The 25496-nt window shown below is 40.5% G+C and overlaps 1 protein-coding gene across 2 annotated transcripts in view; it reads right to left on the minus strand.

Annotated features, from left to right (window-relative positions):
* Positions 1-25496, minus strand: part of LOC128753680 (gamma-adducin-like) — a 68902-nt gene that overhangs the window by 38997 nt on the left and 4409 nt on the right. The window contains exon 1 of one of the 2 annotated variants that reach the window (XM_053855615.1): positions 10492-10738. The exons of the other annotated variant lie outside the window; for it this stretch is intronic. The gene's annotated coding sequence lies outside the window, so the exon portion shown is untranslated. Of the gene's footprint in view, positions 1-10491; positions 10739-25496 lie in introns of those variants that run through there. 2 annotated transcript variants of the gene reach the window in all.

A 25496-nucleotide genomic window follows, 5' to 3' on the forward strand; every position in this document is an offset into this window, starting at 1 on the left:
CATGAAAACAAGTTATGAACTCAGCAGTGCAGTTAGACTTTCAATTAAATGTTGCGCTCCAAAAAAGGAAAGAAAAGCTCCCTTAATCAACAAAATAACTCTGATGAAGTATTATTGGTGTTACACAAGTCACAATAGCATCAGCGTTTCCAAGTAGCTACTCTGTGTATTAAATATGCATATAACCCTACTTAACATACCAAGACAGGATCACACAATCAAGTATTGCGATATTTTAGGCAAAATACAACATACAACAAGATACAACATCCTGCAATCAACTTGATTTTTGATAATAATAATACACACGTTTGTATATACGGTATAAAGCGAATATTAATTTTCATCAGACTATCTTTGAACGCCACAGGAAAATTACAAGATCAATATGAACAATCAACAATTATACGGTAAAATGCTGACATCACTTTGGTGCAAATTTAAACAAGAAAAATGTATGAACAGTGGCTGTAACTTTAATAAATACCGACTGTTGATCAGCACATAATTCAAGTTTGCAGAAGTATGGTAATTTGACAATAAACAGACCGTTAACTGTAAAATGCAGATTCAGGTATGTAGGTAGGTGTATAATCCAACAGTCAAAATGACAAAACTAAAGCCATTCATTTCTATTGAAACACATGGATGAAAGCACAGTACTTCATATTATGTATACATGTAGAAGAAGCCAAACAGCTTTTACATGGTTAAAATTTTCACAAGCCATATTTCACACAGAAACTAGCATTGATATTCTCTGTCCACGAAAGAAGTATCTGTTTCAACTTTCGACATTTACATGATCGAAACCAGTCCCAATCTGGATATCAAACAAGCGTCGACTTGCTTCATGTTATAAGGTTATTTGACATTCAAGTAAAAAAAAAAAAGCTAAAAGAAAACATCTGTTTGAGTCTTGCGTTTCACTGCGCTGTTCACTTTGAAGTATGAATTTCAAACTGACTAAAGACGCCACTTGAGCAGATCTCAAACCTGAACCATGGAGTTACGGATGAGGTTACAAACCTCCAACAGTTGCACTCGGGCCCCAGTCTTACTGGGACTTCCTGCCACAGCTTGGACCCATGTGGCGGGTTATGAAATGGTTGGTCGCAACAGACTGGAATTTGGCCAAGCATCTTTGAAACGTTCTCTTTTGATTTAAACCAAATCCTCAGCGTGTTTCAGCTGTGACAGGAAGGGAAATAAACAAAGCTCTTCAAAGCAAGTCACTGTCACTGCTCTGTGACCCTTTCCATCACGTCTGACCGCTCGATGGGGTTTTGAACCGAGGAAAGAGAGAGCAAGAGAGTATGTGTGTTCGTGTCTGTGTCCATGTATCCGGCCCTGTCAAGCCCATGCCTCGGGGGTCATGGCACAAATCTATACACAACATCCATCATAGAGAGGAAAGAGGCAAATGATGCTGCTGGCACACTAGATGAACAATCCCAGGACACTTCCGCGCCTCATTAGCCGCCTATTGAGCATCTTGTTTTCAGGGTCTCAACAGAAAAAGTCAGTTAGCAAATGTGCTTTTTTCCTTCGAATTTACATATTTACTCAGACAAGGGCCGCAACAATTATTATTTATTTTTTTTTTTTTACCAATCTGTCAATGAGATAATCACAGAATATTCTGTTAAAATCTGAAATTTTACAATTTCAAAATAAACAAGAGAAAAAAGGGACACACAAAGTGTGTGTGTGTGTGTGTTTGAATGAGGAAGGTCCGACTTCCTGCCAGGAAGAAGGGTCCAGCTGGGGGACAGTGGCATTAAGCCACAAGTGACAACTTTCTGTGGAAAACAAGCTATACAGAGTGTGACCACAGCATGAGCGCGTGCACGTGTGCATGTGAGTATTCGTCCTCATTCGTGTGCAATTGTCCACATCCTCATTGCTGTGTCCGCTCACAGAGCACAGTCCATTTCACACAAGTCATTTCATCAAAAAATGAAGGAAACACATCTCAAAGTAGGTCCAACTTTCCCAAAGTAAATTGGTGGATGAACTCAAGAAGATCATTATCTCTTCAGCACAATGAGTGCTGTGGAAGTCTCTCAGATTTGGAACCAGTTTAGATAATGAGACCACCAATGATGAGAGATAAACTCTGAGGCCCTCAGGCCTCTTATATTCTGACCCAGCTCCCTTCCCTCTCTTTGCTATGTCAGAAAATGTAGGAAACAAAAATACTCATAGAAGCATAGAAGTAAAAACATAAGTGAACAACAACTTCTAAAATTTTCTGTTCTTGAATAATTAAATATATATTTTTGAAAGTATAGGGATGATCACAAGGGGCTCTCTGCAATTTGATGAAATAAAATTATGAATTACCTAAAATGGCATCGAAACAATAGTTAGCGCTGTTAAGCTGTCGCAGTTTTGCCATTTGTTGGATTCTTCTTAGCTTGACCAAAATCGCAATACAGCATCTATGCATGCACCACATTCTACACTGCAGAATTGTAATTTCTTTAAGAGAGCTTCAACACGACGAATAAATAACCTGCCAACTAGAATGAAGGTGGGTGGAGTTCAGCAACAACTTCACTTAATGGCCTGGATGAGAAGGTTTGTCTGGTGCAGCACAGTATTATCTTTCACTTGAGGGCAAACAGACACCAGCCTACTTTCCTGACCAGGAAGAGCTTAAAGGAAATGTAAATAGACTTACGACATTGTTCTTGACCACCGGTGACTTCTGTGACTCACGGTCGCCAAGGGGACCAGTGATGTAATGAGGAAGGAAAGACGAATGCTCAAACAGCTGTGGTGGTCCCAAGAGAGGTGTGTGAGAAGGGAAGGGTGTGTCATGCACAGATACATGTATCAGGTCTATCAGTGATGTCAGCATTGGAGTAGACCACAGGAAAGCGCAGATGTTTAACTGGCCATGCTGGATGGCTGGACAGCTTGAAGAATGAGTTAGCACATAAAACTAGCATGAACAATTTTTCTTAATTCATAAGGAAGACAGTGAGGGTGATGATCCAAATAAACTACCCATTTTCACCAAAGCTTTGAGAGCAGCAGGAGAGTCGAGTGTATGAATGAATTAAGATATTGCAGTGTCATGTATGTTTGATGATTTAATTTTCTTCCTTATTCCAGTCGTGGGGTCACTGGGGCTGGAAACCATCAGAACATAACACAAGTGACACCCAGGTACACATGACACCAGAGTGAAGTCTCTATGTTGACTTGAGACGCTGACTGGTTCATGAGTTAACAAACTGTTGAAACTATGGGACCATTTCAAAGGAAACATCAAAGGACACATCCCTTTCACACCACATTTTGAGCAATTAAAATTGAAAAACTGAATATAGAGTTTCAAAACAACATATAATAAAGTGTTTACAACAGTTTACTTACTTTTTAAATCAATATTTATTATTAGCAGTACAATCAGACGTGGCCATGTTCATCTATCCATACATGCGACTAGTCAAATATCAATTTATCGAGTAGCAAAATAATCGTTAGTTGCAGCCATTAATGTGGTTTGAAAGCGAAACACTTACTTCCAACTTGCAGCAACACTCAGTTGCTGGCAAACTGACTGTATGCCCTTTCAATGTGGAGTATGTTGGTGCCATTTAGCTGAAGTTCTAGTACTGCTACATGAAAAGACATGAGAGGAGATTTTTCATAGAACACAACACTTACGCATTCATTTAAATTAAGTGCACACACTGATTTCCTTCATTTTGCGAGTTCACTAATCGACTGACTGTTCTTCTGAAACCAATCTTATCTACCTGTGAAGCTCTTGTCATCGCCCCCCTCTGCTCTGCTGAGAGACTCACAGGCCACCATCACCACACACCTGCAGAACAACAGTAATCCAAAGCAACACTAAACAATCGCGGTCCACCGTCACAGCATAAATGAGAGACACCATACCATCAGAAAAATCATTGCTTTTCAAAGACGAACTCTCATGTACTAAAACGAAGTGGAAACATCTGAACAAACAGAAAACACATAGCATGTCGAGGTATACATGAACATGACCGTTGTTGCTTTGTTATACATGGAAACATCCAGAAAGAAACATCACAAAGACTGAAGTCCGTTACTCATGGAACTCAAGTCGCGCATTCCGGCTGGACATATGACATATGAGACGGATTGTGTTTGACTGGAGATAGATTTACTTCTCATGGTTAAAAACTAGTGGTTTCACATTCACCAGTTCAGTTCCATTCAGTTTTGTTAGTTTGTCCAGTAAATTTTTCTAAGGTTCATTTAACATTTTATTTTCAGAAGCAAAATACTGGCCTGTTAACAGATATTGTTCTTCTATAAAATAGTAGTCAAACATCACAGGAAAACAAACAAAGTCAGCCTGTCAGAGTTTTTGCAATCGGTGGAACCCTCCTTTATTTGACTGTATAATGATGAGGAAGAGCATTTGGCTCGAGGCTTTTTCAAAGGTTTGGACACCGCTGCATAGAGGAGACTTAATGTAGTCACACCAATATCACAGTTGAAATCAGCGTCTTAGCACCACAGGGGAACAAGCATGTATGTGGGAGACTCTCATGTTACGTCTCAATTAGTAGCCATTTGTTGGCAACACAGGTGACCGCTGCGATCACCGCGGGGTCGGCATTGCAGTGTCAGACCCAGTTAGAGTGATCAAACGCAGAGGGACTGGGAAGTTGGGAGAGAGGCTACTATGACCCAGCTAAAGTATCGTCTGCGGGGCCCTGAGGAGGAGCATTGACGTGGGCGCGGTGAGAATCATTATTCTGATACATTTTTCAGCTGTGCAAGTTGACACCATAGCAACACACATTCATATCCTTCAACCATCCTCCCTGGCCTGCCCTTAAATCCCCTACATTATTCATTCAGTCATCTGTAGCTAGGAGCGATTCACATTGACACCTACGGATGAATTGCCCAGATACAGTATAAGGAAATGGGCATGAATATTGGACTGTAGGTGGAAACCAAGAGAACAGCATTAGCAGAAAGAACCTTAAAAGGTTTGAAGAACAACAGATTAACCTTTGGTCAGCATCGAGATGATAAGCTATATTCAGCCAATCTTTCATCGTTCATACAGCTGAAGGAAAAAAAAATCCCTGTTGCTATATAGTAGAAGGCAACTCTAAAAGATAGGTCGCAAAAGTAGACAGTAGATGTTTTAAAGAAGATATTAATGTAAATGCCAATAACCAAAGAAAGGTGAAAATCTTTCCCTCCTCTTTATAAAGGTAACCCACCTTATCTGTTAAACCAATCAAGCCTCAGTTCTGGTTACGAGAGTCAAAGCTGGGGACACATTCCACATTAAAATAAGATTTATGAGGCATTGGCAGACCTTATCCCACGCTATTGTTAAAAGAAATCCAGTATTTTCTTGGAAAAAAAAAAGTTTTGAGGAAACTATCCTAACTACAGTAACAGGTGGAAGATGAAGACTTTAAAAAGAGATTGCTAAATGGATTCAAACTCTTTCGGTTAGTTAGAAGTTAGTTAGACAGTGACATTGTTGTTTCTTTGATATTTTAAAGACATGTTAGTGAACCAAAGCCTCTTAGATTTTCTCCCCGCTGCAAAAAAAACACATGTTGTGACGTTAAAAATTCAAGATCTCATGGAAAAAGTTCTTGTACCTGATGACATATTAGAGCGCAGAATTAAAACAAGGATAAATTCAAAGTACCAGCTGTACGGTGTGGCACCTGTACAACAGTTTAATGCTCCGCACACATGCAGCACAAAAGTCAGGAGGGTTGGCAATGCAGGACAAGGACCCTTTATTTATTAATTTATTTCTGTATTTATCTAGTTATCTAGTTGAGATAGCAATATAATGATGAAGAGGGGTGGATGACAACGTCTGCTCAAAGATTGCTGAATGTAGGGAGTGGATCTTTAAAGAGGGCATGACCTTGATCATGTCAGGATGAACTTCATTTGAAAGCTCAGGCAGAATAAAACTAACATGCCATCTCAGGAAAGAAGACTACATACGGTATTCATACTGTTGTATACAACAATATGCTGTGTTACTATTTCTCAAATTAGGTTCATCTCCAGACTAAATCCCCGGAAACATTACAGACTAGAGATAGAAAAAGTTTCATTACAGATGTGTCAACAGAGAAATACTCCCCACTATTTGGCAGACTGAGTGTTTAGATTTCTGACCTTTCCACTGTTTTCCTTTCCCCCTCGATCAGGGACCAGCTGGAGGGACAATAACAAAACATGGCAAAAACAAAGATTGATAAAGCACACTCCCAAAAATCCATGGCGCAATGACTCATTTTGACCCCGCATACAAAGGGAACACCCACTTGAGTTGATTCCTTTTCACATTTCTCTGTCATGAGATCTGTCTTTCATACTGTAGTGAGACGCTTAATAGCACACTGTTGGTTCTCCCACAGATACAGACCTCGATTGGTTAAGATAAGCCACAGGGAGCAATGCTGATGTGCTTAAATGTCTGACAGCAGCACCTTAGTTGTCATTTGTTGTCAGTCAGGATAGCCTTCATCAGGAGTTTTTAACAAAAGTAAAATAAAACAGTTGTTGTTTGGTGAAGAAAGTGATGTGACAACATAGAATTCAGAAAGCGCAGCCAGTCAATTTAGTGTTATCAACGAGGAGAAAGCATTTAGTAGCATGACCCTGGGAGTACTGTAGATCGAGTGGTGCGGTCAAACACACATAGCAACTCAGTAGCAGGTGAAGGCAAATACAAGCACAGAGTTGCACTTAATGTACAGTACCAAAAGCTGCTCAAGTACTACGTCCATATGAAATGAAAAAGGCAAAGAATACTTGTTGGCGACAGCCCGAGTCAACTAGAACAAGATAAGGACAGGCTGTAAACTTCATTGTTTGCTCTACTGAACCCAGAAGTCTGCACATTTTTTACAACCAAGCCAGAGTGGGAGATAAGAAACCAACAGATAACTATAAAACTGAAGCAGACTTTAATACGACTTCAATCATTGAGATACTCATATGAATGTTCTCAGCCGGCACGCTCTATCAATGTCCTCTGTGGGGGTTAGTAACTGAGTAAAACTGAGTAAAAATAAAAGGAAAAATGCAGTTGAGATAATTCATCTTTAAAACCCTGACCCTCAACAAGGAATCAGAGAACAAGACCAGCTGACTATAAGAATGTTTGTTTCATCGGCGACGGTAAGTAACAGAAGCCTGTTGTAGTTACAGTCATACTGGTTCTTTTGCAGTGTAATGGCTCACATGTGATCAAACAAACAAGTAAACAGCATTTCTCTCAAAGTATTTTGCTACACTTGACTACGGAATGTAGCAATTCACCAAGAAGAAATTAACGCTAACTTTCACCCTCTAGTGTTATAGTTGATAATTCAATAATAGAATCAATAAAGGCTCAGAATTTAGATGCGTGGATAAGTTCGAGAGAGCTATGTCAACAATGATGGCTTCCTATAGCTTTCCCTTGAACTCTGAGGTGTGAGGAGTCAAGGTCTTTATTGGTCTGACCTGACCAACATTGGTGTAGTCAGGGTCACCAGACAGAGCTATTTGATCTCCAGCACTAGGTGTCTCAGTTCATGAGTGACTAAATCTAATTGTTCAAGCTAAATGAATCTGACACAAAGTTTTACAGATGTGGTGCATGTGGTTGTTATCTTCCAGTAACACAGTGACAAATACATGTCAAATACACAAACACATTTGATGTGTCTTTTGTGTTTTATGTATTGATCAGTGGCCTTGACAATACATCCATCACGTTTTCAACAGGTGGGACATCGGATGGGCAATAAAAGCAACTTGGCTTGTGAGTACTATCGTGAGTAAATTCCCACAGTGGATTGAAGGCTCAAACATTAACCAGATATAACTTAAGGGTGTCATTGCTTTGTCAAGTACCTTCAACCTTAACTGGCAGCTAGACGCAGAAAGTAACAAATATAATAAAATAAAATATAAGAAAAGTAGATGGAAGCTGCAGCAACAGAAAATAAATTCATAGCATAACCTAAGAAGGTTTATTTCAAATGAAATCGTACAGAAAAGAATGTTCAAGACTTGCCTCTACACTACACACCTGCTTGTGCCGGTCATGTGCCGTTGCATACCAGCGACAGTGATTCAGGACATGCAACTCACCAATAGGCTTTGTCAATAAAAACGCAACAGGGTCCACTATAAAAATAAAATAGCGAGGTTCAGTTATTTGTCCGCACATAGTTTGCAAGCACATATTGGCACAGAGTGGAGCGCTGCTTGACTTAACAGATACATTTGGTTTCACTTAAGCTGGGCAACAGTGCTCACTTGCTCCAATCTCCGACTAAAATAAAATCTGATTCATTCAACACAAAATGAAGCCTGGATTGTTTTTCATAGCTGATGCTGCTTAAAGCACTTGCTAGGTTGAAGTTATAAAGCAACAGAGTTTGTATACAAACACACAGCAACGCATGTCAGGAAAGGATTTCTTGAAAGCAAACCAGGGGCAGCTGGTTTTGACAGCTGGAGCCCATGCTGCATGACATAATCTGAGACTGAGGAATCGCAAACACATGCAAGGACGTACACATCTAAAAAAAAAAAAGGTTATGTAATGGACCAAGTGGGTTTTTTTTTAAAGATTGATTATATGATTCTGCTTTTTTTTTTTTTGGAAAGCAAACAATTGGAGACAGATCCTCTTCAATCATTCCTGTACAAACATGAGGACTGGGAGTGACACCGAAATTAAGTCAGCACCACAGTGATTCATTAACCACGCCGTGTTCAGCTCAAGTGTTTGCATTGTAACAAGTTTTCCTGCCAAACGCAATAAGGAACAGATTTTTCCCCAACGTGGCGAGATATGGGCTCTTGTTTTCAAATTCAGACAGCAGAGGAAATCAAAACCAGAAGAGCTGCAAATCAAGTTGCCTCCAGTGAAACCACAAAATTCAATTCCAAGGCCTCTGGTCTGAACTTCAAAAATGATAAACTAAGAGTAAGAGAACACCAATAAGAACAATATTAAACCAATCTCTGCCTGGATGCTGATTTTATTGCTTCCCTAAAAAGAGCTCAACAAATATTTGATGTAACGTCTTCACAGTCATCACCAAGGCAACTGCTTGCATGCTCTTTGAGCATATTTACATGTGCTGAAGTTGAACTGTGAGCACATGAGCGCCTCTTTCGTTTCGCGACTCTAATGGCCTTTACCATGTCCATCAGAGATGAACTTAAAATCCATCATCCAAACAGTTACAGGTTAAAACAAGACATTGTAAGACAAGGCGACACAATGATGAGGTCCGATTCTAATAAACTTTTAGAGAGATCCTATTAGAATGAAATAAAAAATAGAAGCAGGTTGAAAGACCACTGAAAACCATGTAACTGACCTTATTAGCATTGTTTCTGCTCGTGCAACTTTCTTTCAGCACAAGACAATATGCTCTCAAGGTCATATTTCTCGCATAAAACACTGTTGCTTCTACACTTCTGCTGATGATTCTATATTCTATGTTATGGTTCAGCAACACGTTTGAGTGGCCCATGGTTCAGACCTTAAGAAAGGTTGCATTCAAACTGATGATGTGAATCCCAAACCTAATAGCCCATACAATGAATCTAAGCCAACCCAAACTCATATCTTTAGTTAATATCACAAACCTAAGATGTCATCAACAAACTGTTTTTACCTCAGGAACACGATCAAAAGGGACCCTCACCCTCGGTAGAGACAAGCACGTGAACATGGTTAAGACAAGTCAACAAATAACATCATGAGAAAAGTCAATTATTCGGGTGTGAAAGACGGTCTTTCATAGGGGACCGTACAGAAATAGATGCACCTAGCGGGTCCTCAGCAGCACTCACTCAATGGTAAACAGACACCAATGAAAAGGCAGTTTATCAGGAACACTTGTCTGGTTTGCTCCTCCCTTCCCTCAGGGGTTAAATCCAGGGAATAAGAGAGGAGTTGCTTCTTGGTTTGGAAGGTGGAGAAGATGATTTCTTATTAGTGTCGCCTTGATGTATGGAATGTAAACTGCAAACTTATGTGTCCCCCACCACCCACCCACTTCTGACACTCGAGAGGGCGGCACCTCTCTTGCACACAGAAATCCATCTCAGGCCCATTCACGGCTCCCAACTCTATTCTTCTGCAAAGCAAGAGCCCACAATTGGGAAGGAGGGAAGGGGGCCTCTGCTGCTTTATTCACTACGCTCAGACTATTCAGGCATCCAGACCCAGAAAACCCACTCTGCTTCGACAAAGTTTCTTGGAGCAGAACAAACTTAAGAGTGAGAACCATATGTTTCTAGAGAACAGTTTTCTCCTGGTACAGTCTGCTCTGAGATCAGTCACACTGGGAGTTGAGATAGCACTGACAGCTGGGAACACAGCAGTCATTATGTCGGCTGCAGCTGAAGAACACACCGGCACCACAACACAGACTTGCACGTCGTCGTCATTGCTATAAAGAGGCTTCAAACCTGTAGGACGATCAGAATGTCACTGCAGTCTCCACTGAATCTTGTCCTGCTCCACGGATGGGATCCACCTGCACTGCAGCGACTTCTGTGCCAGCACTCTTCTCCCTCTAGCACGCCTCTCTCATTCTGGCTGAGTGCAGTTACTCCAGCTGCCTCTGCTCCAACTTGCTCCTCCTCTCCCCCTTTTTCTTCCAATTGGCGATAGTCTCAGCTCTTTAAAGCAGCAGTGAGTCAGCTTTATCTGGTTCTCTGCAAAGCAGGACACAACTTATCAGTTGCCCGGGCTGCAGAGGAGCGGTCAGCATGCTGGCCATTCAGTGTTTGCTGTGGTGGAGGGGTTGAGGGGACAGGGGGAGGGGCAACGGTGATTTGAAATGACACAAGTGAGATGTCAATGTCCCCCCATTGGAGGCATCGGTCATTTAACGTAAAAATATTTGAGCTTTTTCAACTGTTCTGTTGTGGATCAACTTCAGCTGACATGAAAGTGAACCTGTCCTCCCTATTTTGGCTTTATAAAAGGTATTTTGAAACCTGTGCGTGAATGAAAATGTGGCAAGAATTTCAAAGTTGTGTTCACAAAAAACGCTTTCTTCTCCTCTTGGCTGAAACACTGACTACTGACCATGCATGTTCTGATGCAGTTGGGTCAGGGGTAAAGACATTTACATTTACATTTACAAACATTAAGGAATTTACACTAATACCAATTAAATTATTGTAAAAAAAAAACAGTAAAAATGCATCTAATACATGAAAAAGTATCATCCAGTTGAAAAATATTGTGAGTAATCCACGTTTGCATCAGGGTTTCCGCTACATGTAAGTAGTGCCACGGCTTAAATGAGGGCTGCCATGCCTTCAAAATAATGATCCCTTTGTTAAAGATAAAATGTCACGCGATGATACATATTAAAAAAAAGTGGAAAAACCCCAAAAGAAACAACTAAATGACGGGAATGCGCCCATGGCTTACGGAACTAAAGTCATGCGTCTGATCGGACATATGAAGAGAGGGACCGTGTGAGGACGGCTGCAGAATGGAGAGAGATTTGCTAGTGTTTTTGTTGTCACCAAACTTTTATTTGCGTCTCGATTGGCTGCTTTGCATTTCAGTTTTATTTATGTATTTGAGGAAGGGGTTAAAAAATTCCTGGCAGAGAACGTGAATATTGTTTCTGCTGGTGTGACCTGTCTTCTCAGCGCTCAATGTAATCTACGGATATAGACGTTACAGCATCAGGTGACTATTGAGGCATTGTCATCTATCAAGAGATATAGCTTCAGTTTGTCTTGGGCCACAGTCTCCACCCTGTGGGACGTGCTAGAGGCCGGAGCGATCTGGGTTCTCTTGACACAGAGGAACAGGAGTTTAACTTTGATCATAAAAATATTTCTTACCGACTTGTGATACAAATCTCAAACACATTCTTAGGAAGATCCCACAAAAATGTCTTCTTAGTCAATAAAAAATATGTACAGTTCAAAATACAAACAAATCACAATTTCATCCAATGCAAATAGCATTTAACTCAGCACACCGTAATTGTAAGACACATGATCGACAATTTGCTGGAGCTAGATCATTGCAGAATAAATTATTCAAGACGAGATGGAGACAGTAAAACCCGGCTGTTGTTAGCCCTCTAGAGGCTGTTTTGCCCTGTCTGCTGTTGCTGCGTTTTTAAATACATTTACGTTGTGTAAATCAACCTCAGCTCAGGCTGTAAATCCCGATGGATGGAATATATTTTGAGGGGTGCCACTGCTGGCGGTAAATACGTGTCACAGCTTTCTGCTTATGCTAGCAGGAAACTTTCTGCACCGTCATTAAAACGGGCGTGATGAACTGGAACTCCACCAAATTAATTGCATATTATTCAACCACAATTCCAAAAGAATTGCATACGTGTCCCAGAATAAACCTCACCCCAAGGTCCTCGACACCATAGCTTCGGCTGCATGGCTGTTCTAACATTAGCGCATACTTGAGTGAAACATACAGGAGCACGAGCAGCACGGCTTCTAACTGGGCAAGATTTAAGATGTCTAGTGACTGATAGCTTGGCCTAAACAATATCACCTTACAGTAGTTTTGTTGTCACAACCACCAAACTTGAGACCAAGATTTATGAGGGGGAGTTATTTGTCTTAGTCTCGCCCCTCATTTGGGCTTCGTCTTGGGTTTGGTGGTCATGACTACAACATTACCTTACAAGATAGGATACCAGAACATACATAAGTTTATGTTAAACATAGATGACTGACACCGAGAAAAGCCCATGAGGTTTTCCACAAATAATGCTGAGAGGTCTGTTTGGATCAGTGTTTGTTCAACACAACACTCAAATGGGGCATGTTGTACAGTACATGTTAAAAAGAGATTTACTTGTTAAACGCATTACTCCGAACAAAAAATAGAGTTTATTTTCAAAATGTTAATGTTAATAATAAAGTACTAAATGATAAAATCATTTAATATAGACCATATAACTCAAATAATAATACAAGGAAGTCCATTATTAACATAATTTACCATAAGAAAATCATTAAATTAGAAGCACGTAATCCCTCTACTGCAACAGTAGCACTGCCCTGAGGCCACACACCACAATATTATGCCTCACACCACGCCTTTAAAAAAAGGAGTTTATGGCTCGCAACATCAATAAGTCTTGCAGTAGAGGGTTAGGTATACACTGAATCATCAAAAATAATAATTGAAAACAAATGTATGGATTGACATAATGAACACCAAGACAGTATGTAGATCACAACAGAAATCTGAAGTCTCTGCAGGGTTAGTTTTATACTTTCACACTCAGTAGATTAGGTTCATTTACGATAGGAAACGTTCCAGGACGTGTGGGAAAAGTGTCACATGAAGACGTGAAATACTCGGTGACCTCAGGAAACACTGCTGATAATACGACCTCATGCATTCAGCACATTTTTATATAGAAAACAAATGCAATAGTTAGGGGCCAGCGAACATTTTGTAATTAAACATGACAAGACTGGGACAAAAGGTTTTAAGCACCTTAATAATGAGAATTCTTTCTTACTACTGATGCCCTGAGGCAAGTGCACTTCGCAATATGGGGTGCACAGTCCCTTTGGTCTGTGGGGGGAGGGGACAATGACTGTAAGCACTTGTGACAGAAGAAAACAGTGTTTCTCGTAATGAGACTTTCTGTCCGGATCAAAGTGAGACATGTTAATTGGGTTCTATACAGCAGTGTGTCTCCAGGGAAACAACTGAATGCAACCTAATTTGGTATACATTTTTTTTTAAATCGATCGAATATTTTGAGTAGCTCCAGACATAAATTTTGTCTGGCAAAGCTTCTCAGCTGCAGGAGGCCGCTGCTTTAAGCTCGACTCCAGCTGAGTGACAGAAACTGAGCACGCTGCCAGGAACCATTAATTTACATCATCAACTTCTTTTTTTTCCGTGGTTAGCTGCCAGGTACAGAATTCTTTGTTTGTGAGGAATTTTGTATGATTAAAGGACCTCCCAGTGCCTCATGAAATTATTTGGGTCCAGACAGAACCAACTTCTGCTTTATTGACGGAGGCCGAAATGTGATAGGGTTGAAAATGGAAGGATGGTTGCAGGCTCAAAACCCAGACTACCCCGACCAGCTTGGAACTATGGGAATTAGTTCCACTAGATAACCGATCATGGCTGAGTTATTTCATCCCGTGCGACCCTAACAACCATTTTGTACAATGATTTAAGTAAGAATTTCACGCACGTTTGGTCATATATTCTTCAGCTATTTACCAATAATCATGCTGCTGTAAAGCAAGAAAAGAAACAGCTGCTGCATTGCATTCATTAATTATCGCATGAACTGAATTAATTGAGTTGGAAACTACAAATGCATTGTAACATGAAAGCAGTTATTAGTGCAACGGCGTCCTGCTTAATGTAGCGCAGCTGTTGCTAATCTCCAGTTCTCTACATCTATCCATTTTCTTCTGCTTCCATGAGGTCTGGTCACCAGGGAAGCAGACCAAGCACAGATTTTCCCCTGAGTTCACTTGCAAAATGCATAAACCAGGCGACTTGTGGGACCATACACGTAGCACAACTGTGATGCTGAAATGTTCAGTGTAAGATGAAGATGATCAGAGCGACTCGGTCGGGTGGTTTGTCCACAGCAGTGCTCCTCCTCCCTCTCCAGCAAGTCAGATTTCTTCTCTCGTGTCATGGTGAGTCACTAATGAATCAGCCTATTGAGGCAGACAGATTTGTGCGCAGGGCTGACACTGCCAAAATGTGTGTGTGAATGTGCATGTGTGTGTGTGTTGCACCACAACTATCCCAGTCCGCCAACACACAAAGCTGTCGTTTGTGGCCTTTCAGCACTGCAGCTCTGCAGGCCACTGCGCATAATAGAACATGAATTATACCGGGGAGTAAAAAATCTTTTACTTGTTGAGTCTTTGTGCAAAGCTTTTGGCTAAATCTCAAAAAGCAACTTCTCACACAGTGAGTGGACTTTTGAAATCCTTTGTAATCATGGCAGCGAACTACAGTCCTCCAATCCCATCATTGATGACACTCAAAATAGTCTCCCCATGGTGGCCAGATGAGAGCCAGGACGACAAGCAGAAAAATGATTTTGCTGTGTGATACATCTGCGACACACCTTCTCATTGGTTTTCCGGCTCTTCACGAGGTTGCAGGGAAACCAGTCAGAACTATTTGACGGTGGAAACACCCTGCACTGGAGGTAGTCCATCGCAGAGCATGACACCCACACCCGCAAACTATTTAATTATAAATAATCCTTTGTTTGCTTTTGGTTTGTGAGAGGATAGCCAGAAGGAAACACTAACAAGACACAGGGAGAACATACACACTCCTCGCTGGAAGAGGTGCCACAAGACACTAAACAAATGAATTAATTCTGATGTATGAGAAGCAGACTGGCGTAGTGACGTACATCATTCTAAAACTAAATATAGTTAAGACAAATTGTGCTTACTGGAACATTTGAAAATGTCAAAAGGAGAAAAGGCTGCCTGGAAATATTTTAGAAATAGGTGACTGCCTTAAAAAAAAAAGACAACGGGAGACAGAAAAAAAATAAGGCCAGAAAATTAATGGAGGAAAGTTTTGACCAGACCTGGAGAACGCTTTAGCAGCGACTCCTGGAATTGTATTTTCCCTTTTTTTCCCCTCAGTCTCTTTTAGCTCTTTTAACTCTCAGCCTTCCTCATTGTGCTGAAAACTCTGGAGGCTTTCTGGAATGTCTGCTTTTTCTTATTGTGACTTAGTTGCCAGGTAACGGTCACATTTAAAAGCCTGGAGGAATAAAACAATATTTTAAATTAAATAAACGCTGTCATTATACAATATTATCGTTAAATTTATTGGAAGTGATGCAGAAATAAGGTCAGACAACATCAACATTATTGGTTTTATTTAATGCAGTGTGTATTAGATGTCTTTGTTACCTACAAACCTAATTTTACTCACATCAAAGGGTGATCATGGCTACCAGAAAAGGACAATACAAACACAGGAATTATATCAACAGCTGTTAATCCACTTTCTATTGTGGCACAATTTGTTAATGGAGCATCACTGGCTTGGCCAGATGGCTTGGTGTGTCTGTAAAGAGAGCGGCAGATTATCATGACTGGTGAAGCACCAATCGCAGTCTTCTGGCCGATTGATGACTTTTTGGCAAGCTAGAACAGCCGATTTACAGATTTTTTTGTCCTGTTGTCTTAGCTAATGATTGGTCGAATAGCTAAAAATAATTATGTTATCTACAAATCAAAGATATCATTGATGTAAGATAAACAATTTGGGGCCAAGAAGTGATCCTCACGGAACTCTATACTCTTTTATGATTTGGTTCTGTCGATATACTGGAGTCTATTGGGGTCTGAACACTTCTACTTCAGGGTGAGATCACCCCACAGCCCCATCAGGCCTGTGGTCACACTATTCCGCAATGGCACAGCTGCTGTCGACGCCTACGTCATCACACTGAACGCTGTCATCATTGAGTAACTTTCAGTGGCAGTTTCTGCACAACACAACAATAACGTGTAGTACGTATTAGTGTCGAAGCACCAGACTTGCAGAGAGCATCCTGTACTGAGGTACTTGATCTGCATTTTTTTTTTTTCACTTTTCATGGCATCACTCAATGGCGCACTCATACCCCCCGCCCTGAAGATGCACACAAATTTTCCCGTAATCTTTGCATTTTCATTTCATTAGAATCCCGAAATATAGCTAATGATTGAGCAAGTGTTTTTGTTTTGTTTTTTTTTGTTCAACAAAAATCTGTTGAGGTCGATTCTTGTTTCTAAAAGTTGTCTGACCTTCGAAGTACCTTTCATGTTTGGCAACACAATGAAGCCCATTAATATCCAATGCACACATATACCATATTCATACTCGTTTCATGTTTGTCTCCTGCTTCTAGTGAGGGATGACCTTCACTACCTTCACCTTGTCTGCCAAAGTTGCAGGTAGAAATTAGAAATCCAATATGATCTCACTTGCTGTTTATTCAGACTGTAATAATGACTTCATCCACCACAGCTGCCTGGAAGACAAACTCTGCCAGAGATTTTTATCATTGAATTTTCCAAAAAAAAAAAGCTTGTGACTTGTGATCCATAAAGGCCTCTCACTTAAGCAAAGAGGTGAAGAACTCACAATTAATCTTCTAAGGAGCCTTTAATCCATTTATCCGGACAAATTTAAATTTTTGAAAAAATGGATTAAGTCAGAAGAGACATCCCTGAATAAGTACCTGAGATAAGAAGTGCAGAGTGAAAATAAAAGATGGTTATTATCCTTTTGCTCTGTAATTTAAAAGCATCCATGCATTTAATTCTATAAAAAGCAATATATCAAGCTAGTCTGTAAGAAAAAAAGGAACTACAGAACTCAAAATGAACTTCCTGAGGAGAGAAATGTGAAGCACTGTCAGGACAACAAAGGAGCAAAAGGAAACTGCAATGAAATGTTAATGTCTTTACATTTAGTCATACATTTTAATAATGAATTAAGTTCAATATTGAATGGCCACAGCTTTACCTCTGACTGCCTGCTGATTATACATTCTGAGGTGACCTCTCAGAGATCTGACTCCATTAAAAGGGAGGGGCTGTAGGTTTGCCGGGAGTCTGCTGTTTGGCTGCAGAACCTGACCATCTTTGTGAAGTGTAGTTCACAGTATAAATGGACCTTGAGATGGACAGATGGATCGGTGCGGCATCATCAGCCATGAAGACACGGTATCGTTCATGGTCAGGGTAGAACTGAATAATAAAGAATAATTTTGCTGTTGTCTTCAGCACCGTTTTAGTTATAACAAGGAGCAAACGATTGTTGATAACAACATAGACACAAAGTACCACTTGGCTGCTGCCTCCACAACCCAGCCACAGATAAACAGGAGAAACTACATAAATCAATGTTGTTTTTGCGCTTTTTGCAGATGTGTTGCGAGTTAATGTTGTTGGGTTTCGGTGCATTTGTTGCGGCATTTTGCATTTGCTGTGACCTTTCCCGGCCACCATCAATCAAATTTCCCATTCCAAATTCTTCAGCTGAAACACAACTTAACTGGAGTCAATGCAAGCTAAGGTAAATTAAAATCAGATTACACATCACACTATATTGACGGAGCAAATTATACATGACTTTATTTATTGCAGAAAATGTGCAAATGCACTCCCAGTGAATGACCGATCATCAACCTGTAAGAAAGTATACCTTTCAATTGATGGCATAATCTCAAATAAACTTTAAAAAAAATACACCGTGGGTGAGTGAAAAGTCAACGTAGCCATTCTTGAGAAACTACTCAGCTCTTTTGTGGTTGAATCAGCAGCATCCAACACTGTTACATAACAACATTTTGTGCTGACCACTGTCATGACCGCTGCGATTTGTTGGATGTGACCGCCTAAGCACACAGCATGCCCTCTGTTGCCCTTATTCTTAATTCGGAGCAACTCAAAGAAGCGGCGGCTGTCTTTCGGGAAGAATAACTGAGCTCATACGAGAAAATTCTGATCAACACTCAGAGATTTATATCCGCTAGTAAACAAATCTGCCCCGCCTCAGCTAAATAAAATTGGAAAACAACACAGCAGCTTGACTCAACCGCAGTGCTGTGAGTTACACAACAGCATCACATTAATCTGATTCTGTCAAATGGCTGGTAGAGACGGTGTGAGAACAGCACAAGCAGGGTCACATGGTTGTTATGGAAGTTAATCCAGATGTATGAAGATAACATCTGAGCAGCGCTGGCTCATTAGTCATGACGGTCTTAGCAGCGATGGGCAGATACAGCAGGAGGTCGACAGAGAAAGGTCAAATAGACATCTGTCATGCTTCATCAATGAAGCTAGTTCTCTCTTCTCACTTCTTTAGGTTTGGCAGTGGGTGGCAGGTTAGACAGTCGTTGTGATTGAGCAAAAAAGACTGGCTAACCACAGCACTATTTCTTGTTGGCACTGGCTAGTTTGATGCCATAGAAACATTTTCTACTACATTTTTACCCCCAAAAAAGTTTGTAGCTCATCATAATCTCAACAGCATCTGAGTTTAATCGTGCTTCATTTCTGAGTGCGATTCAACTCAAACATGATGTACTAGCGTCACATCAAAGGGACATCCGAGTTCAAACGTTCAACACATTGCTCCTTTCATTTTCAGCATCTAGACTGGCTCAAAGCCTCTTGGTAGGAAAACATTAGACTTAGACTTTCTTTATTGTCATTGCACAAAAACATATCACTATATGATGGTGACGAAATTTAGGTCTGAGGCCTACGGTTTCCAAAAACAAAACTATACGTCCAAAAATAAATAAATGGATAGATATATGGACTAATATTTAATAGATAAATATTAGTCCAGAAGATGTACATATAAACAAATACAGTATTGCAGCTTCTGTCTAACATTCAGCAGCTTGACAGCATTGCACAACCTCTAAAAAGGTCAAAGGTGAAATCATATCCATATCTTAAAGCATGAGATCACAATCGAGCTCAAATGATGCAGTTCTAGTGAGATTCTCTCCATTCAAAGCAGTTAAATATTGAACATAGTTCTGTGTAATTATAAAAAAAGTGCTGTCAAACGATTACAATTCAATGACTCACAGGGTTGTAGTGGATTAATTTCAATAAGTCACAAGACACTCTTTTGTTCATCTACTTTAATCATGTTTCATTTTGCAAGAACAAATTGAGTAAAGAAAGAAGGTAATATACACATTAGCTAATGGTGTCAGGTCTAAAAATATTTAGAAGTTCATGTAAACCTTTTTTTTTCCTATTTTCTATTGTTTTTTTTCCAAAACAAAATAAAAAAAACAAATGATGGCAGCAGTCCGGTTACCCTTAACTCCCAGTCAACATAATTCCAAATAAACAATACATATGGAACTTGAAACTCAAACACAACAAAAGTCAATATTTAAAATTGGATATGTGAGAAACTAATGTTGTTATTTACAAGTGCCAACAAGGCATTCCCACGCACCTAAACACATCAGCGAGCATGTTCAGACGGCTGCTGGCAAGTGGAGGAGGACGGATATATGTATTAACAATAGGTTTTTGTATTGTTCACTCTGGTTTGTGGTGTGTCTTGTAGTCAGAAATAAAAGGAAATTTTGTACCTGAAAATCTGTAGTGTTTAAGAAGAGTGGCCTTTACAACAGCGCTGCGACAGCAGATGAATAGAGTGTGCTAACATGATTTCAACAGCAAGTGGAAGCAGTGTTCTGGAGCTTGCTTCAACATAGTAAACTAAGAAGAACAGCAGTTGAGGTCAGACTGTGGCTCTAGTCTCAAGTGACTGTAATTTCTACAAAGATTTATGTATCGCAAACACCAGCAAAATTGAATCATTGGGGTTCCATTATTGCTAAAAATGTCATTAATCAAACAAACTGCCCACTACCAGAGAACTTGGCAGAGAATGACAGTGCCATTATTATTCATTTTTCATGAGCAGCATGCTGAAATAAAAAGAGCTTCTAACATTTATTTCAACAGTTTAATACTTTGTCAGTTTTTATTGCATAAACCACTTGAACAACTTCCTCCTACTCCCCAACGATCACAATTCCAAAACTTGTTTTGACAGACAGCGAGTCGACAGTCCTCCACTGTGCTGTCAGACCATGTAGATCTCTATGAAGTCATGACTGTCACACTACAGCACATTAGTGAGAGGATTAACCAAACAGCTGTATCAACAAGTCTCACTGAAGATCACAGAAATAAACTATGTGGAGCCACTGAGGGGGAAAAAAATGAACCAATTGCTCTTGCATACATTTAATTGGAGGAAATTCTCAAGATACATTTGTCACAAGGTACATAATAAAACATGTGGTAGCAAAAAAAATCTAAGATTTTTGTTTAGTGGAAAATAAATAATTTCCTGTATATGGTAAAAATAAAAGCCAATATCCCATCAGGAACTAGACAAAAGAGCAGCGGTATAACACTGTTCTGATGTTCGTGACCGGCCTACTGCTAACTTGACAACAATAATATCGATAAAGTTTGAGTACAAAAACAAAGAGCTTGAGCGTCTCTTATCAATAGACTTATTTCTGGCTATTGAGATGGGCAATAAACCAGAAAATAAATTGAATTTAAGCCATTTTAGGCTAACAGCAGAGTGTCCTGACCTTGAGATTGAGGAACCTGCCCTGACTTTTGCCACCAACCTTATTAGATCATTTTTGGATTCCATTCAGTGACAGCTCTCATGAACTGTCTCCATAACACGCTTGTTTTGTCTTCACCAACATATGGGGATATCACATGACCCTTCGCTATGTGTCATGTTTGTCTAACTTCCTGGCTGAAGCCTATCAGTGTCTGCTCTTCAGGGAAAGAACAACGCACGCTATAAGTAAAGGAAATACAGCCATTCCAAACGTTGTAGTCGAGTAATGTGAGGACACTATGCATCTGGGAACATGCATCCATCTGACCTCCTCCAGATGCATCCTCAGCGGAAGCCACTGAGAAATACAGTGGTACCTCGGTTCTCGACCACAATCCGTTCCAGACGGCCGTTCGAGAAGGCATTTGTTCGAAATCTGAATCGATTTTTCCCATTACAATGAATGGAAAAAGAAATAATGCGTTCCAAGCCTTAAACTAGTCTTTTGTAGGAGTGAATGTAGAGTGTCTGCTGCAGGTGCGCTGTTCCTCTATGTGTGTGGCCGCTGCATGTGGGAGGGGTTGCCGAGTGAGTGACGTCTCTCCAGAAGTGAAGAGGTGCCCGGTGCGTGTCCAGCTCTGAATGTGCGCTTCTGTGCAGTTTAGCTGTGACAAAGTCATAAACCAAGTCACGCTCTGTCCCAGACTCGCCTCATCCCTGTCCCAGCTCCAGCCCACAACAGGACATCAGATCCTGGAGTGCACGCTCCAGCCTCGGAGGTGTCGAGAGTGACACTCTACCATGGTCCAGTGTGGAGACAGGAAAGGTTTTACACCTCAATATGAAGAAAAAACAGTCAGTAAATGTAGCTAATGGGACACGTCTGCATATAGAGGCTGCATTATACACAATAACAAAGCGCGTCGTGGCTCAGCTGATCGGTCCGCGCACGTTATGTTTTTCCGGATTTTTTCGGGGGCATTTGGGTTCTGGATTTTCGTTCGAAATACAAAGCAACGTCCCGAATTCCGGGACGTTCGAAAACCGAGGTACCACTGTATATACATAGAAGAAAGCAGCTTGATGATGGAGAGAGTGTAGCTCTTATGACCATTTTTTGTGTTGCCAATGTATTTGACTCAAATTCTAAACATCTTTACTGCACTTCATGCACTACACATAGCTTGACCCCTGAAATATCCTGCCTGAAAGGTCTGGAAAGAAAGAAAAAAACGATCTGCCATGCTCACAGTGTGAACGATCAAAGCTGTTTCCAGAAAACTGAAGGTTAGAAAAGGTGACAGCATGATGTGTTGTGGAGGTTGTTGCGTCAGATGATTGTAGAGATATGTTGAAACTCCAATAAGAAAACGCCCTGTTTGAGAAGAGTGTGTAGGAACAGTCTACAGCAGTTGCTGTGCTGAGTGTATCGCTGGTATCATGTGCTGGCCCTACAGCAGCAGCCTCACCAACGTAAGGACAAATCAGACGTATGAGTCGAGAAGTTTGAGTTTCCGCTGGTCTTACAGCTACAGTATGTTGTGTCATAATACAATCATGCTCTTTGGAAACCTGGGGAGCAGGTGGCGCTAGCAAGCGAAAAACAAAGTTAGATAAGCTTTAACATTGCCATGTGTACAGCTAATCGCAGCGAGTGCTGCATTCATGCTCATTCTCCTGTCAACCAATGGAAAAAACTAATGAAAATAAAGTGACTTATAGGCACCTAAAGAACAACAACACAACAACAACAACCAGCCGTAGACAATGAAACTAAATATTACAGTTGCGCACTAAATCACTGACACAGCGCAATGGTCAAGAGATGGGAAGGGTGAGAACCATCAGGCAGTGACCCAGTTAGAGAACAGACAACACATACCTACGGCGAAGCCAGGATTCAGCCAAGCACGCTTCTGCCAACTTTGATTTGACACTGTGAGGTTGATGAGACAACATACAAGTGTGCATCCACAAACAGGAACCGGAGTGTGGGTGTGTCTGCCACTGGCTGATGATGTTGCAAGTGTAGATATGGCATCATCAAAGCATGTTTCCTCTTGTGGTCAGCCGACAGAGTTCAGATCAACAGGCTAGGTGAGGCAGAAATGTCCAAGGCATGCAGGGAATCCAATATTACAGCGTGATGCAGGATGACCAGGCTTGGGATTAGTCAGAAATGTGCCACCACCACACCATTCAAGACCAAACTCACACACACATATGGAAACCAGCTGCTTACCTTTCGTCATGCATCAGTGAGGATGACAATAAGAGAACATTTTGCTTAGATTTGCCTTTTGTACTTGCCTCCACCCTTCATTCAGACGATCAAAAAATAAGTGGGTAAGTCACACGTGAAAAGTTTGACGATGATGAGTCATGTCCATGTTTCCTATCATTTTCTTATTTTCACAAAATGCGCTTCAATATTTTTACTTCGATCGAAGCTTGCATTGCTCAACACTGAAACAAAATGCCTTTATGGTTGATGTAAAACTGGTGTGTGAAGGAATATTTGATAAACATTTGGATCGACATTATTGTCACCCAAGCATTAAGCAAATGTCAGGTCTACAAAAATATCAACAGTCGGAAAAGTACTGGTATTGATCCAGCACTGCAACCATTTAATACAAGTTTCTCCATTCAGTGCAGCAACAGACACCAGGATTCTAGCCTTCATGATGAACTGCGACACCGAAACATGCATGGACGCATGCTGAAAATTACAACCGACTCAACCTATGCTGTTAAAAAAAAAAAAAAAACAGAAATACAAGCCCAAACTTTGAAAATAAATAATATAAATAAAACAAGAAATCTGTTTTTCATATTATGTTTTTTTTTCTTGTTTTATGCCATTTTAACAGTTTGTCATTTTCTTTCTCCATAGTATTGAATATCTTATTGATATAGAGTGTCAATTTTAGTCAACTAAACATGTCTAAAATCACTCAAGTCTTAATTTTTGCTCTCCTTACCTGTCTTTCTAAAGCATATCATTAAAATACATGACACTACAGCATGGAGAAAGACATACGGAGAAGCTTCCTGATGCACTGATAGAAAACACAGCACCAGGGCATTGAAACACAGTGAGATTCAATCCAAAACAAGTAGCTGTGTTGCGCAGAATGTTCCCACAGGACTTCTGCAAGAGGAGAAGTTTGTGTTTTATGTGTGCGTCTGTGTGTAGCGCAGCAGGACTTTTACAGAGGGCAATAAAGCATGGCATTATAAAGTGAAGGGAAGAACATTTGGACTGCAATGGACTGACAAGATGTATTAGACATATTTTAGAGCAACAATGCATCCTGCAATAAACAGTGACAATATGACCCCATCATGAGAAAGCGCACCACTAGCACCGGCTGATTAAACTGCGCTGCCACTGGGTCCACGAGCTGCGGCCGACAAAAAGGCTGCAGTTCTCTTTTGTCAGTACAGAAAGGGACAGTGGAGCAGTTGATTAAAAGTTTGTGACCTGGAAGATTCTGAATACAATCTGCATATTAATGAAGGCCCAGAGGCGGGATTCCCTTCCAGACAGATTTAGAACCTCATGACTACAGGCTACATCCTGACACAGATTAACTAAAACCCAAACTTTGACAATTGCTGCCACAACAAACCACGACCTCAGAGTCACAGACTGGCTCAGGATGTTGTATATCAGCATAAGAAATTATGTTTCAGGAGTGGATTAGACAGTGATAAAGACTTCAAATGTTGCGACAATAATAATTTGCTAATAGTAGGGTTTACATTTTCATACACTTGAGTGGCTATTGTTTTCCAAAGAGAGTCATAACGTTGATAAACATTTTAACGTGGTCAGTTTTATAGTTTTACTCTGACTCCAAGAGTGCAACATAATTGCACTCAGAGGGCCTGTGCTGGAGTCGTGATGAGCCGAGCTCTGCCTCTCAAGCATGACACCCTTGACCTTGTTCTCTGGGTCATTACTAAACGCTATTGAGCATAGCTGGCTGTAGGAATGCAGATTGGGAGCTGTGACTTGTCCTAAGGACTCAAGAAGCTGGTGTCTTGGTGTCCTGATCATAGAAATCCAGGCTCTTGTTTCCAACCTTGTGAGGGCATTACAGTCTTTTTCAAATGTAATGAAAAGAATCTTCATTTCAAAACCTTGCATTAACTTAAGACAAAAGCTTCTCTTCAGGATTCGACTGTGACATCTCACAGCCCACCCATTTCATTGTTTACCAAGATTCACATCCATTATTAACTGACCCTGGCCACAGAGGACTGAGCTTCCAAGAAGAAAACAAATTGCAGATTTAGGTTATATAATCATAAA

Source organism: Synchiropus splendidus, chromosome 2 (assembly GCF_027744825.2).
Source record: "Synchiropus splendidus isolate RoL2022-P1 chromosome 2, RoL_Sspl_1.0, whole genome shotgun sequence".
NCBI lineage: Eukaryota > Metazoa > Chordata > Actinopteri > Syngnathiformes > Callionymidae > Synchiropus > Synchiropus splendidus.